This window comes from Mauremys mutica, chromosome 21 (genome assembly GCF_020497125.1).
Source record: "Mauremys mutica isolate MM-2020 ecotype Southern chromosome 21, ASM2049712v1, whole genome shotgun sequence".
In the NCBI taxonomy this organism is placed as follows: Eukaryota; Metazoa; Chordata; order Testudines; family Geoemydidae; genus Mauremys; species Mauremys mutica.
In genome coordinates this window covers 12,938,098-12,952,834 of record NC_059092.1, presented here as the reverse complement: position 1 = coordinate 12,952,834, position 14,737 = coordinate 12,938,098, and the positions used below count along the sequence as shown (strand labels likewise).

Here is a 14,737-nt window from a genome sequence, read left to right as displayed (position 1 = left end):
TCCACTACAGGCTTTACAGTAACACAGCTGTACCACTGCAAGCTGCGCTGCTGTAAGGTCTCCCATGTAGCCACTCTATGCTGGCAAGAGAGAGCTCTCCTGCGGGCATATTTAAGCCACCCCCAACGAGTGGCAGTAGCTACGTTGGTGGGAGAGCATCTGCCACTAACATAGCACTATCCACACTGACACTTTTGTTGGTGAAAAGTATGTCAGCTGGGGGCTGTTTTTTTCACATCCCAACCAACACAGTTTTGCCAGCAAAAATGCTAGTGGAGACAAATTCTTACTCAACACATGCAAATGTTCTCAGGATCAGGACCTAACTACATAATCAGATAAAATGACTCAGGGTGGATTTGATTTAAATCAATTTGATTTAAATCACTAGTCAGGAAGATGCAATTTAATCATGGATTTCTACATAAAAGTGCATTCATGTTGGTTGTTCTAGCCTTAATACATATTCTTCACAACTCAGAGATAGGTGTAGGTTTCATTTTTAAAAGGTATACACCATACATTTTTAAAGTGATTTATTTTGAAAACTTTTCAGATTAGTTTTACAGCTTTATCACAAAATGAATGATTGTTTGATTATTTCATTTACCAAAGGTAATTGAAGCAGATATTTATGAAGTAATTGGGAGGTGAACTATCTCCAATTCAACAGGTTAATCATTAATATTTGGAGGATTTTCTTGCCATGCTGTATTAGGAGGAGAACATCACCAGACAGACATTTACATTGTTTTAGTTAACTAAAACAACGTTATGTATTCTGGATTTTTCACTTCAACAGCAAACATATTATTTTAACAAAGCATATGAATTTTTGAATTTAGTTAAACATTCAAGTTTTTTAAAATCAGATTTGTTTTTGTTAAAATTGTTTTTAACAAAAATAGTTAAATGAAATATATTTTTTAAAAAAACCAAAATTAAATTGACTATGTCAGCCAGGTCAACATGAGAAACTTAAAATATTGGCTTCTGCAGCTAACTCAGTTGTCTTCTCCTTCATTTTCCTGTTTGTTCATAATCTGGAAAAGAAAAACAAGCTTTCCTGCTTTTTCAGGTCCCAAACGATTTCTCAATTTGGAATGAATTAGTCCAAAGGAAGAAAATATTCTTTCTACACCAGCAGAAGAAGCTACTGCTGTTAAAAGTGAAATTATCACTTCAACCGTCTCTGAATCCAGTGCTTAAGTGACTTCCACCAGTTCACTGGTGTGACTTTCTTTAAAACATCATCAGCAAACATATTTCTTGAATGGTTCTTATTCCCAAACTGGGTCTCTTTTATGGCCTGCTGCCATTATAGGTTTTCCCTTCTAGCGAGAGAATGGTATGGCAGATCTCAAATCAATGAAGCCTACGCTCAGAAAGACCTCAAAACTTCTGAATATGCTGCTCAAAGAGTTTCACTTTTGTTTCTACTGCCTGTCCCTTGCTTCTCACATTTATCTCCAGACGCCTTCTCCTCGTCTAGATCTATTCCGCCCCCAACAATCTTCTATTCATTGAACTTTTTGAAACTTTCAACTTTTAGAGAGAGGTAAGGGATTGACTCTATGTACACAAATTTGCAGATAGACAACAGGGTTGAGGTCTGTTATTTCTCACCTCTATATATTTATTTATTTTAAAACATTTTTGCTGTTAACAAGCATATAATCTCTGGAGACACAAATCCACAGTTTGAGAACTGCAAAACTAAGCATCTCTGATGGTATCTTCTAGACTGAGCACTGAGTCCCAGTGGATAGATAGTTTAACCTAAATAATCTATACAGAAGCCCCTGGAACCTCATAAGATTGGGTCCCTAATCCATGAACTATTGGAACTCATTTACAAAATTTACATTTCATTAATATATTGTCTCATACTATAGAATTAGAATTTATAAACCCTATTCCATGATGAGATAACTTTTAGCTATAATGCATCTTAATTAGAACTATCTTTAGATAAAATGCTTTTTGAGGAAAAAACAAAAAAAATCCAATTTAAATAAAAAAATTGGATTTTTTTAATAATTGATTTTTACCCTGAAATGATTTTTATGCCATATATATGGTAATTTTTGGACTAAATTCACAAATCATTACATAAATTAAAAAAAATAAAGGAAATCACATCACCCTTATTTATGTTCATGAGACTCCTGACATACCAGATTCAGAGAGATTAGCATAAACATACTAAAAGGAAATATTTAAAAATGTTCGACTACAACTGTGTTATTACTATGGAAAAAGCTCAAATCAACTGCTGTAACAGATTTGGAAGAGGTAAAATATTTTAGCTCACAGTGTTTTCATTTGTTGCGTTCAACAGTAACATACAGTTGTATCCACCAGGTAAGCTCGGTCAATAACCTAGATCAGAATATAATATTCAGACATTGGACACTTTCGAGACTTTGTTCATTTCCAGTAGTGTAGCCATATCAATTATGGTCCTCTAAATCATGGCTGCATCTCAAACATTCTATTTCTGCTAATTCATGTTCATAACATTCATTTCCAATAATACTATTGCTAGATGCGAGAATACATAATCATTAACAAGTACTAACATGATCTAATCGGAATTTGGAAGGACATCCAGATTCCTTTACAATAAACAGCTATAATGAAAGCAATACCGTTCACCACCTGGACAGTTTTCTGGACATTTAATGGCCATCTTAGTTAATTCTCCAGGCGGTTGTTAAATGACTTGCAAAGAAACCAAAAAATCCCAGATCCTTATAAAATATCTTTATTAATAAAAATAAAATTGCAACTTCCAAAAGGGGTTTAAGAGTCACTTTCAAGTTTTAAAAACTCCGTATTACCCATTTGATGCTGCTGATCAGCAGATAGGATAACTGCAACAGGCCGATCAAATCAAGAAAACTTCAAATACATTGTAATTATGAAAGGCAAGGCTTATACAGGCCAGATATACGAATGATTCCAAGATTAAGGTTAAAATTAATATTGTATTCATTACTGGTTAAGCTGTATGCTTGAAAAATATCTTAAATCGTTATATTTATTATAGGATAAACCTACAGTACCTGCTCAGTAGATTTCAGTCTTTCATCAAAAACAACTGATCAAACGTTGCTGGCAAACTGATACAATGCAAGCATTAAAAACTGGAAAATATTTAAGGAAGCCGTAACCTGATACCAACATCATAAATTCCTCAAACCAGAAGTGACATTCTATAACTTGTCCTTTGTTTAACATGTAATTCCTTAAATGTAACAGTCCATGTACTCTGATTAGCATTAAGCAATCACTGCAATGACTAGCAGAAGAAAGGGTGCTGCCAATACATAAAAATTAACATGGCAGAAACACAAGGCAGCATGGCTTAAGAATTAAATAATAATGCTCGCCTCCATCTAAAAACACAAGTAAAAGAAATAATTCAATACTGCAGAACAGCCTGCCTAGACATTAACTGTGAAATGTACAAACCTTTGGTATATTATATATTTGCCTTTGTTCACTAGATGGAAAAAAATTCTCTCTACTAGTAACACACACACGGATTATTTAACATTTCTTCTATCTCCATTACATGGCAAGATATTAACAACAGTGTAGCAAACAATCAGTGAACACATCTGTAATTGTCATATGCCCCTTCTCCAGCCACCTATCTTTAAATTAACAATTTTCACATTCTTTAGTAGCTGCAATTACAACTGCCCTCTGACTAAGAGGTATTATCTCTTCACTTTTCCCAGCAACATTGATAAAATAAATTAACTGCTGAAGACTACAGCAATCACTATTCTCACACTAGGTTACAGCAATATAACCCTATCTAATGCAGCCTGTGAGATTTTAAATCCACTGCACTACCAAGAGGAGCATACTACTGCCATAAAATGATACTGAGAGATCAAAGTGAACTGATTCATTACATGACTGCTTCCCAAATCATTCTGCTAAATAATCAGAGCAGTGTTAAATTACCATAAAATTACAGTGCATCAGAAACATATTTATTGTCAAACCATTACTGTGCAAAAAAGGCTTGACTATTTATTTTTCCACTGTATTGTCAATAAAAATTACTATGGTCCACCATTATTTTCCATTATGGCCATATGACTGAAATGTTCTCTCCACTAGATCTAGGAAGAATGTGTGACACCCCTTAATTTTTAAAAGCCACGTAAAAGGTGAATTGCAAAGAGAAACTTAGAATTGAGTTAAGGCTAGATTTAAGTGTTGAATGCCCCCAAACTCCCCATTAAACAATTCAGCACAAATTTCAAGGCTCAATTCAATACTGAGTTTCCCTCTGAAGTTTAACTTTTAAACATTCTCAGAAGCATCATTTAAACTTTACACTCCCAACCATATAGAATAAGAGGAAACAGAAAGACAGACTAGGATGTTTTGTTGGTTGACCTTAATGCTGGTTGTTTTTCCATCTTTCAATGAAGACCCTCTTACCACAAGGAACTTTTAGAAAACTAAACACAGGCTCAACTGTAAAAATGTGTAAGGAAGAAGGTGAAACACCCATGCCCAAACAATCATTTTCTTTTTAAAACATTGGGCTCATCAATGCAAAAGAAGATTGTGAAGTATGGTTAGACCAAATTTTTCTCTCAGTTACACCAGTATAAATTAATCAGTTGCGTTATTCTAGCTTTGCACTGGTTTCATTGAGATCAGAATTTGACCCACTATTTGGAAACTGCAAGGAAAACCAGCCTCTCTTCTCCTTCTACACTGGACATAACCATTTGTCCTTACCTTCAAGCCTCTTTAATTCTGTGCCTGTTCCCACCTCTTCTTTCATTTCTTCCTACATTCCCCTCCTACTTTCTTCTATGTATCATCTCTAACTGCTCCCTTTAACTTTCACCCAGGCCACTCACAAAAGCTTGAAACAGCAACCTCTTTGCCAGTCGTTTGTGTTTTTAAGAGGATGTGAACATTTATTTTCTTTTAATATCACATCATTTACAACACTAAGTAAAAAAAAATGTAAAATCTGTTAAAACTACTATTCACAACTCCCACCCCAAAGAAGGGTAAAATCCTATAATGAGCATGATATAATACAGGGCACAAAGGTGTTTTGCTTCCCAGACCCAAGACCAATCATGAATGCCAAGTATAAGGCTTTTTGCCCTCCCTTCTCCAAAGTGACAATTTTGCATACTACTGAAGTAACCAACCTGAACTGCAAGCTCTTCAAGGCAGAGACTGTTCTCTTGTGTGAACGATGCCTTGCAGACTAAAGCTATCCACATGCAAAAATGAAATAATGATAATATGACTTAGTTGAGGAGTATCCTCAACAAGCAGTATCTGTTTTACAATTCAGGGGATTTCTGAACCAAGGAATAGTTAAGAAACTCCAGATGGAAGCTTAAGTTGCCTCAGTTGAGAAAATCCAACAAAATTGTTTTTAAATCTTTTTTTTAACTTAATTGTTACCTAGGCTTAGAGTTTTTTCCAATACATTATAAGATAGCTGCTTTATGAAGAAATTTATTTCTCAACTTCGTAGTTTTTCTTGTTTGTTTATTCTTAAAATGAGTAATATTGGCTAGGTTTGTATTTTCAATAAAACCTTATAAATGATAAAGAATGACGAGACTGCCCCAAAATTTGCAGTATTCTCAGATATTGTTTCACGTTTATTAGTTGCACATTAGGTATAATATTCTCTTCTTCCCACCCCCACAATGCTCTAATGCAGTGGTTCCCAAACTGGGGTTCGTGAAATGTTACAGGGGGTTCTTGGGAAAAAATTCCCTAATGGCGGACAGAGCTGTCCCTAGGGATCCCGGGCAGCATGGGGCCAGCAGCCTGGAGCCCCTGGACTTCCAAGGGCTAAGCAGATCAAAGCAAGCATATCTATCACACTGTGGAGATTTAAACTTCAAGACTCCTTATAAGAAATGGAAAGGGAGGTGGATATTTTTTGCTGTTTTTTAAATTAAATAGGCAGCTAGTATTGTTTTTAAAATTATTATGAAGAACCAGTTTAAGCTTTGTTGTACTGTGCGTTGTTTGCCTGGACTGTTCAAGACCTGAATGCTTGTGTAGGAGGAACTCTGAGTTGGCTTCTTAAACACCTTCATGCTGTTTCACATCTGATACTCCTTCATGAAACAGGCTTATTCAAAGTGATACAAGCTACGAAAGTGAGATCTTGGAAGAGTGTTGCTATTTTCATAATGTATTAAAAATACTGTAATGATAAATAATAATAAATAGTGTGTAATAAGCATGTCATAAAACAAATTTTGTATTTCCAAGATCATTGCTTTTATAATTTATACTCAGGTAAAGGAGAAAATCCCTAGAAATATTCATTTTTAGGAGGGGGTTCGCGAGACTTGACATTTTAGTGAAAGGGGTTCATGGGTTGTTAAACTTTGGGAACCACTGCTCTAATAGGAAGTCCAGTGGCATGGGCGGTTGTGCCAACATCTCACTCACTGTTGCTAAATTTAAAAAAGGGGGAAAAAAGTGGAGAATGTCGTAGAATATCATCAATTTTTCCTCAGTAGGAGCACTGCATCCCCTGCACAGAGAAGGCAGACTGAGGGCCCTGTATGTGGTTAAACATCAGAGGGAAAGTCTCCAATTAAGCAGTTTGAGCAAACAGGCCCTTTTTCTTCTGAGGGGGTGCATAATCTTTTATACAGTATGTTTCATATTGTGTGCTTCTGTAGCAAAACACTGCAGTGCAAAGTTCTCAAAACTAAATACATGTCTAAAAACTAGAGTTCCAATTAGGGTTCTGGGTGGGTTTTGTTTGTTTGTGGGTTGTTTGGGGGGGGCGGGGAGGGGAATTGCTTTATTTTTATTTTACACAATGCAAACTGACAAGTGGTATGAGAAAAGCACTGATCTCTAGCTCATTAACCCCAGAAATCCTTAAAATTATCTGGATAAAGAAGAACTGTTCCCACTAACCATTTCAAGGAAGGTATAAATATAACTATTGAATGAACATCTGGATAAATTAAACTAAAAAGACAGTTTCACTGTAAATTCTGTATCCTCTGCTGAAATGTTGTTTTATAATATTGTTCAGACTAATTCCTTCAGGGAATCACATTTTTATCCCTCCTACAGAAGCACTATACTTGAGGGCTATTTTTTCTCTCTCTCTGGTGGAGAATGCATCAGAGCCAAAATTATCACTGTTTATCTGTTCTGTGGTACCACCTGCAAAGTGCTAGGCACTTTTCAAACATGACACTATGATATTTGCCCCAAAGAGTTTACAATCTCAAAAGACAAGACAGAAGATGAGAGGAGAAAATCGATGCAACATACAGGGAAAGCAGTCAGGATGCTTAGTACACGTCTAAGCTCATGTTCTGTTATATTAATATGTATCTATTATATTTTACTTTGGTCCAGGTACTTAGTTCATGACTTTTTCTATTTGGGGTTTTTTAGCCTCTGCCCAAAAGTTTTTTTGTTTTTGTTCTTTTCATATGTTCACTATCATCCTTCTGCCCCACTCCGATCATAAGCTTCTTCTAGATCAAAATATTTTCAATGATTTTATAAGTATTACTAATTGTTTTGCTTTATTTCCAGAAGTCCCTGTTTATGTTCTGCTTTAGATCTTATATTTCTAGTGTAATTGTAATTAAAAAGCCTATGATAGCAATAAGTCAGTCCCTAATTATTCCTTTTTTTTTTCTGACCATTCCCTCCTTCAGCTTCAGTCACTTCAGCTCCTCTACAAATTGCCAAATCCCCTTTAAACAAAACACACCAAAAGCCAACAGATGGTGATGTCAGTTGGATAGCTGCAGTAAAGAAATTATGGCCCCTGCTATTCGGCCCTCCTAGGGAGACATGCCCTTTTACAGGCACTCCCCAGGAACTAAAGGAGTGGGATGGGACTCTTACCTCACATATTGGTAGAGAGGAGTTTGGTAAAAGGCCCTGGCTCCCAATTCTCACTCACCATGTGGGTGGGAGGAAGTTGGCTACAAGAATCCCTGCTACATTGTTCTTTACCAAAAACAAAACAGAACAAAACAAAAACCAGTAGGTTCTGAACTTAATGCACAAGCCTAAAAATAGTCTTCAGGCTTTTTATAAACAGTTTTAAGTAAGTCTATTAAAAAAAAAAAAGATACCCCCCTGAGGTCCACCTGAAATACAAAGAAATCCTGAATGAAAGGGTTTGCCAAGCATTTTCCAGGTAGCACTCTCACTAATACAGCAATATTTCAATTTTTTTAAAACTAATTTAAAGCAAGTATTGCTGAGTAATAGTTGCTTCAAACCAAAACCTGCCACAAGATTCAATTCTACAAAATTACTAAGTCCTTTCACTAGTTACAAAATTGACTGGAAAATAAACAGTTGTAAGTAAAACAAGAATTGCTGCATCTCATAACCTTGATTGGAGTTTCAGAAAAACCTGTTTAGAAACATTCAGTCTTAGTCAACAAGTTATATTTATTTTGAGGAAGCTATGCATGACATTCTTAGTAGAGAAAGCACTGCAGTAGCTCTGAAATAGACCACTGGCTTAATTTACAGACAAAATACCTTGGCCTTGTTCTGAATTGTACTTGCAAAGTTTATGATTAAAAGATATTTTATACTAAAAAAGAAAAACACACCACAGATGGAATAAAATTAAGAAATAAACAAAAAAGTCACCCAGCATAAAAAACTGTATTTGCAGACCATATTTTTATCTAGATTTTATAGTATTTTTAGCAAAAGTTCTAAGTTTAAACTAAATAGGGTAAATTCGGATTATATAAGCAATATTAATCATCTTTGTACACGTGGAAACTCTTTAATCCAAAAAAAGGATGTCTACCGCCAATTTATAGATAGGAAAAACAGAAAAAGATTACTCCCATTTTAGACATTGAAAACTGGGTGCAGACAGTTTATACGACTTGCCCCAGCTCATACTAAAAATCAGTGACAGAAGATGAAAGAGAACTCAAGTCATACAGTGTGATTTTCCACCACTTGTGACCAGAAAAGCTGTTTTTGTTTATTTTAATTATACCACAAAATTTTTAAATAAGAAAAAGGACAGTCACATTTCCATTTTTATTCCTACTATTTAATATGAGGTATTTTTAACATACATAACAATTTTGAACAAATTCAGTGAAATAAGGCTTTTAGAAATATCTTAATTGATGTTAACTCTAAAAGGCTTTTTTAAATTCAGACCTTCAAAAAAAAAATCGAAACAATGAGCACTGTCTGTGGGAGCTTAATTACAAAGACATTTTCAGTCATTCCGGACTGCCAGAACAAAAACAAAGTGAAGATGGGATGCAAAAGTCAATCAGTGATCCTACAGAAACCATAAGTAACCACTGTTGCATCATTAACCCTGGGGGACCCCAACTAGCACCAGTATATTAAGTAATCAAGTGAATTGCTTTAACCTAAATAAATACTTTTAACAGATAACCATGCTAAGAAATCTTCAATGCAAAAATAAAACCTGAGTTCACCACATCCACACATCAAGCTCTCCACAACAACTAATTTCTTCCCATTGTAGACTAAGTAATAGGATAGTCAGGGAGAGGTCAGAGGACAATTACATAAGCAAAGATCTGAAAATTGAAAACAACAGACTACACCTCTACCTTGATATAACGCTGTCCTTGGTAGCCAAAAAATCTTACCGCGTTATAGATGAAACCATGTTATATTGAACTTGCTTTGATCCACCAGAATGCACAGCCGCCCCCTTCCCCCCCCCAGCACTGCAAATTCGTGTTATATCGGGTGGCGTTATATCAAGGTAGCGGTGTAGTTGCACACTTTAAAGCTGTGTTAAAACTAGGGTTTGATTACTACCCAAACTAGGTAATCATGGGTTAAAGCTCCCCATTCTTCCTGACTACCTACCTGTGTGGCAATCTACAAACTAGGACACATTCAATACTCAGCCACAATAGAGAAAAATAAAACTGAAAAGAACTGAAGCAAAAAGCTAACGCTTACATGTTACAAATACAATGTTAACATTTTGTGCTCATCTAGTCTTTCATCAGAGAATCTCAAAAAAACCCTTTATAATCAGCAATTAATTAATACTCAGTACCCCTGAGATAAGTATTATGACCATTTTAGACAGGTAATCTCAGGCACAGAGAAGTTCAGTGATTTGTCCCTGTGTCACACAGAAAAGTCAACAACAGAATGGGAACTGACTTCAGCAGTCCCAGCTCCCAATCCCTTACTCTAACCTCTAAACCATGTTTTCTAAATACCACAAAACAAAAAAACCCTAAAGACTATAACCCCCCTAAATAAATAAAGTTTCTTTGCTTCATGAAGCCCATTTTTGTTTTAAAGATACAATTCAAAAGAAATCTACAGGAACACAGTTAACTTAAAAATTACACGTCAGCCTGAAAAAATGTGACTACCATTGTTGCAAGCAGCATTTAAGTGTAACTGACAGATTAAAGAACAAATATGTTTCTATTTTTTTCAGATATTTACATTATTGATTTTACAGCACATTATACATGATCAGTGTCACTCTTTCCTTTATATAGTTAATCAGTTCTCCCCCCCTTTTGCGTCTATGAGTCTTTCATATAGCAACAGAGAAAAAATTTAGTTAAAATGTGATTTCCAAGCCACAAATTGGTATGGCAACTTTTTTTTTTAACTATTAAATTTTGAGTTGACGGCTGCCCTTTAAACAATCGAACAAAGACAGCATGAAATAAGAAGCGGTGCTGTAGGGATCTCCTAAGGTGCATCAAAGGCACACTTCAAAGCAGCCTCAAAAAAATCTGCTATAGGTAGGGCACCCAAAATGGTGAGTACTGCATTGAAATAATAGGCACAATACAAATAATGTTTCAGAAGGAAACCTATTGATAATACCGTAGAATTGTTTGTTCATATACAAATATTTCCATGATGCGTAGAAAGTCAGTGTTTTGAATAGGACCTGTGACAGGTAAAATGTTAATGTATATCTTAAACATATCTCAAATATACTGATGCACAAGAATAAAAATGTTACTGGTACCTAAACCATTTAGTAAAGCTTGTGAAAACATGATCCAGAAGGGCACAATAGACAAGAGTGTTAAAATTACACATCTGAAAGCATTAAATACAATAGCAATGCTAACTAAATAGAAAAAGATTTAAGTTAAATTTGAAGAAAAAATCTGATGTATAAATTTCAGCACCATTCATTTTTTTTTTCCAGCTGAGTCTATATACCCCTGGAAAGGATATAGAGCAATCTTACTACACCTGTCAGCTACAATGTGCAGCCTGCACATTTCTGTCTGCAGTAGAAAGACACCTAGAAAGGCACAATATTTAATATTGTGCATCTATATCATTCCTTCTCATCCCTAAGTGCTTCAGTAAGTACCTGCATATAGCACTGAAACGCAGCCATTTCTGCAGTGGAGATTTGACACTAATGGGCCTATCACAATCTGCACAATAGTGCTGGGGAAAGGAAGGTTGGGAAAAGAATCCAGGACACAATACTGCTCTTACACAGATTTCTATGAGATCTTCACTGTCCGTGAATTATACATTTGACTTCAAAGGAGAGGAGTGGGGACTAGGAGCATCAGCCCTTCATCAACCATTTCAAATCTTAAAAGCCCAGGAAGTTATTGAGAGAAATTTAGATTCACTTTCATTTACTGCTGTATCTTTCACTTTCATCCCCTGCCTAAAAATGGTACAGAAAGCCAAAATAAAGGAGACTTGTCCATGTGTGTTTCTTTCACTCCAATGATGCATACATACATTGCACACATGCAGAGTCATGTGTTACCTATTTTTTAAACAATAAAAACTCACATATACAAGTTTTTAAAACAAAAGCCAGTGTTTCTATCTGGACAGTTCCTACTCCTGAACAGGGAAGAACTGAGGGTGTCCAGTCCAACTCCTGAAAACCTGTCACCCTCAGCTAAACACACAAACAGCATCCCCTTCACATCTGCCCCCCTTGAAAGAGGCTTCTTGTTCTCAGAAATCCCCACATCTGCGCAACTGTACATCTACAGTCCCGTTCCCAGGAACTTAAACCTTCGTCTCCCCACTAACACATCCATCATAGAAAATCACGGGGAAGATAAAATAAGTGTGCTGTTTTACATATGAAAGTTGCCTACAACGTTGCTGAGCCTGAAGTTTTGGCAGTTATTGTAGACATGTGGCCAAAGATAGAAAGAGGGTTGCTTTATTCCTTTCATTCTAAGAGATCCCAGGGGACAGTGCTGACCCATCAGCCTGAAGCCTTTCATGCAGGGCATCACAGAGTTCTATCTTGTCATACCTACTATTCAGCGTGTCTGAGGGGTCTTTTGTTTCTTAAAATCACCCACCACTGCTGTCAGCAATTCCACTTGTAGTAGCAACAGTGGGAGTGCTAATGTTGACCCCCGCCAGTGTTTTAACCACTGTCATCTCACCTGCACAGAGCAAGCCTAGAGAGCACAGGAGTTAAATTGCTGGAGGTCAGGCTTTACTAATGCTCACAACAGCAGAGCTACACCAGTGGTAGTGAGTTTGAAAATCTTAATGAAAAGACTGTGTAAACATTAGACTTTGCAGGGTGTGTGAAGAGGTTGGTATGAGCTATTGAGCCTTTTGGACACTGACAGCACCTTACTCTACCATCTCCATCTTCTCTGATTCAGCTGGCGAGAGGGATGACTAGCCAAGAACAGGAGTTGTATGAGAGTTGGTAGCTGAATCAAACAACAGAGACCATTGGTAAGTTGGGAGAACAAATTGGAGAGATGTTAGCAGCTCCACTAGAGGGGGAAGCATGTCTTCTGTTTATTACTCAAATTCAGAATATGGAGGTTATTAGATCCTCTGCTGCATCTGGATGTTCAGGTAGTGACTAACAAAAGCAGCTTTTTTCCATCTGCAACTTATGAAAGCATGTGACATTTTCTTTGTCCCTCAAAATCGAAGTCCTGCAGTACGCTCTACAGTTTTTAAGATCATTTGGAAACTTTAGTGCAGAATGTGTCTATCCGCTCATTACACAGTGCTTTGCAAAGAGAACATTTCATCATACCAGCACTCCGTGTCCTGCACTGGCTTCGATCAGTCTGGAATTGGAGTTTTGATCTATACAGCCTTAACTGTTTTGTGTTCGAGGCAACCTGAAGGAACCATCTTTCTCTCTCCCCAATGATACTGCTACACCTCCAAGCAAGAGTTCTCTGGTTTGTGCGAGAGAGTCTATTACAGGGTATTTTCAGTGAGGAGTCTGCATACAACTCTCCAAAAGGTGGTAGCTAAATTGATGGACTACTTCATCAACCAATTTAGCAGCATCTACAGTGATGGTCTGGTCAACCCAACTCCATCGCACAGTGCTCGAAGAATTTCACATCCCGGACCAACGTAGCTAGGTCGATCAATTTTTTTATGAGCAAACCAGGCCTTTAATTCTGAAATTAATTTGTCCCAGGTCAAACAGAGCTTGGATTCTTGGTCTTTAGGTGGGCTGCAAGGCTCATCAATTGTCATGGCCTTTGATGAGAGGGTAGGCTACAGATTATTAGGTGTTGGAATGAGGTTTATTATTTTTGCAAGTTCAAACTGGCCGGGGGGACTGTCATTGCATTTAGGAGGTTTATACTTCGTTTGGGGCATTTCCAACATCGGTCCGAACACCCCAGACCACAGCAAAAACGTTATTTCGCAAAGAAAGCGCCACTTTCCCAATAGATTCCCACCCCTCATTGCCCCCCTGTGCACAATACTCCGTCCACCGTCCCCCAACCCGTCAGGGCTCTGCCCCCGACCCTCTCCTCCAGGCTCCAGCACGCTGGGCAGGGGGGTGTCCCCAGGAGCCCTGCTCGCCTCCGCCAGGGCACAACGTTGGGGTTCACGGCTGAGGGGGGCTTTACTCCCCCCAGCCCCCAGCCCAGGGCTGACACACACAACCCGGAGCCCGCCGGCAGCCCCCGTCTACCAGCCCCGGCCGAGGCGCATCATCCCATGGAGCCGGCTCCACGGCGCTGCCCCAGGGGACCCACCTGACCGCCCCTCCCACCGCAGGGCCGTCCCCGGGCTCCCCCCTAGGGCCCATCCCCAGGCTCCGGGTAGGGCGCCCCCAGCGGCCCCGTGCCGAGGCTCCCAGCCCGGGTCCCAAAGCCCCCTGCAGCGGAGGCGTCTGCGGGCCGCGCCGCCGGGTCCCGCTTACCTGCGCCGCCGCCGCCGCCACCTCCCGCTGCGGCCGGCCCGGCTCTAAGTGGCCCGGAGCAGCCCCAGGCTCCGGCACCAGCCGGACGCCATTTTGTCTCCGGCCTCGGAAGTGACGTCGAGAGGAGGGGGGCGCTGAGGAGCGGGCCCCCCCTGCCCAGCGGGGAACCCCGAGCCAGTGCCCCCCCCGTCCGCCCCCAGGCATCGCCCAGCTTCCCTGCGGGGCACCCCGACCCGCCTCTGCCCCCCCAATCGGTCTCTGCCCCCTCCCTACTTTACCAGCCCCCTTCCCACTCCCCCCAGACCTGCCTCTGCCCTACTTCTCCCACCCCCAACCTGCCTGTGCCCCCTCCCTATTGCCCCAAGCCCACCTCTGCCCCCAAAACCCTTCCTGACTCCCCCCAACCCTGCCTTTGTCCTCCCCTACTCCCCAAAGTACCTCTGCCTCCTCCCCACTCCCCCAAACCTGCCTGTGCCCCCTCCCTATTGCCCCAAAACCCACCTCTGCCCCCAAAACCCTTCCTGA

General features: G+C 39.1%; 1 protein-coding gene across 11 annotated transcripts in view; it reads right to left on the bottom strand.

Annotated features, from left to right (window-relative positions):
- PRDM2 (PR/SET domain 2) overlaps nt 1-14,737 on the bottom strand; it is a 129,961-nt gene that overhangs the window by 111,723 nt on the left and 3,501 nt on the right. For 2 of the 11 annotated variants that reach the window (XM_044995922.1, XM_044995927.1), the window contains exons 1-2: nt 14,213-14,282; nt 2,315-2,382 (exon numbers count right to left, since the gene is read on the bottom strand). The exons of 5 other annotated variants lie outside the window; for them this stretch is intronic. The gene's annotated coding sequence lies outside the window, so the exon portion shown is untranslated. Of the gene's footprint in view, nt 1-2,314; nt 2,383-14,212; nt 14,312-14,737 lie in introns of those variants that run through there. 4 more of the 11 variants (XM_044995934.1, XM_044995933.1, XM_044995929.1 and 1 more) reach the window with 4 other exon arrangements.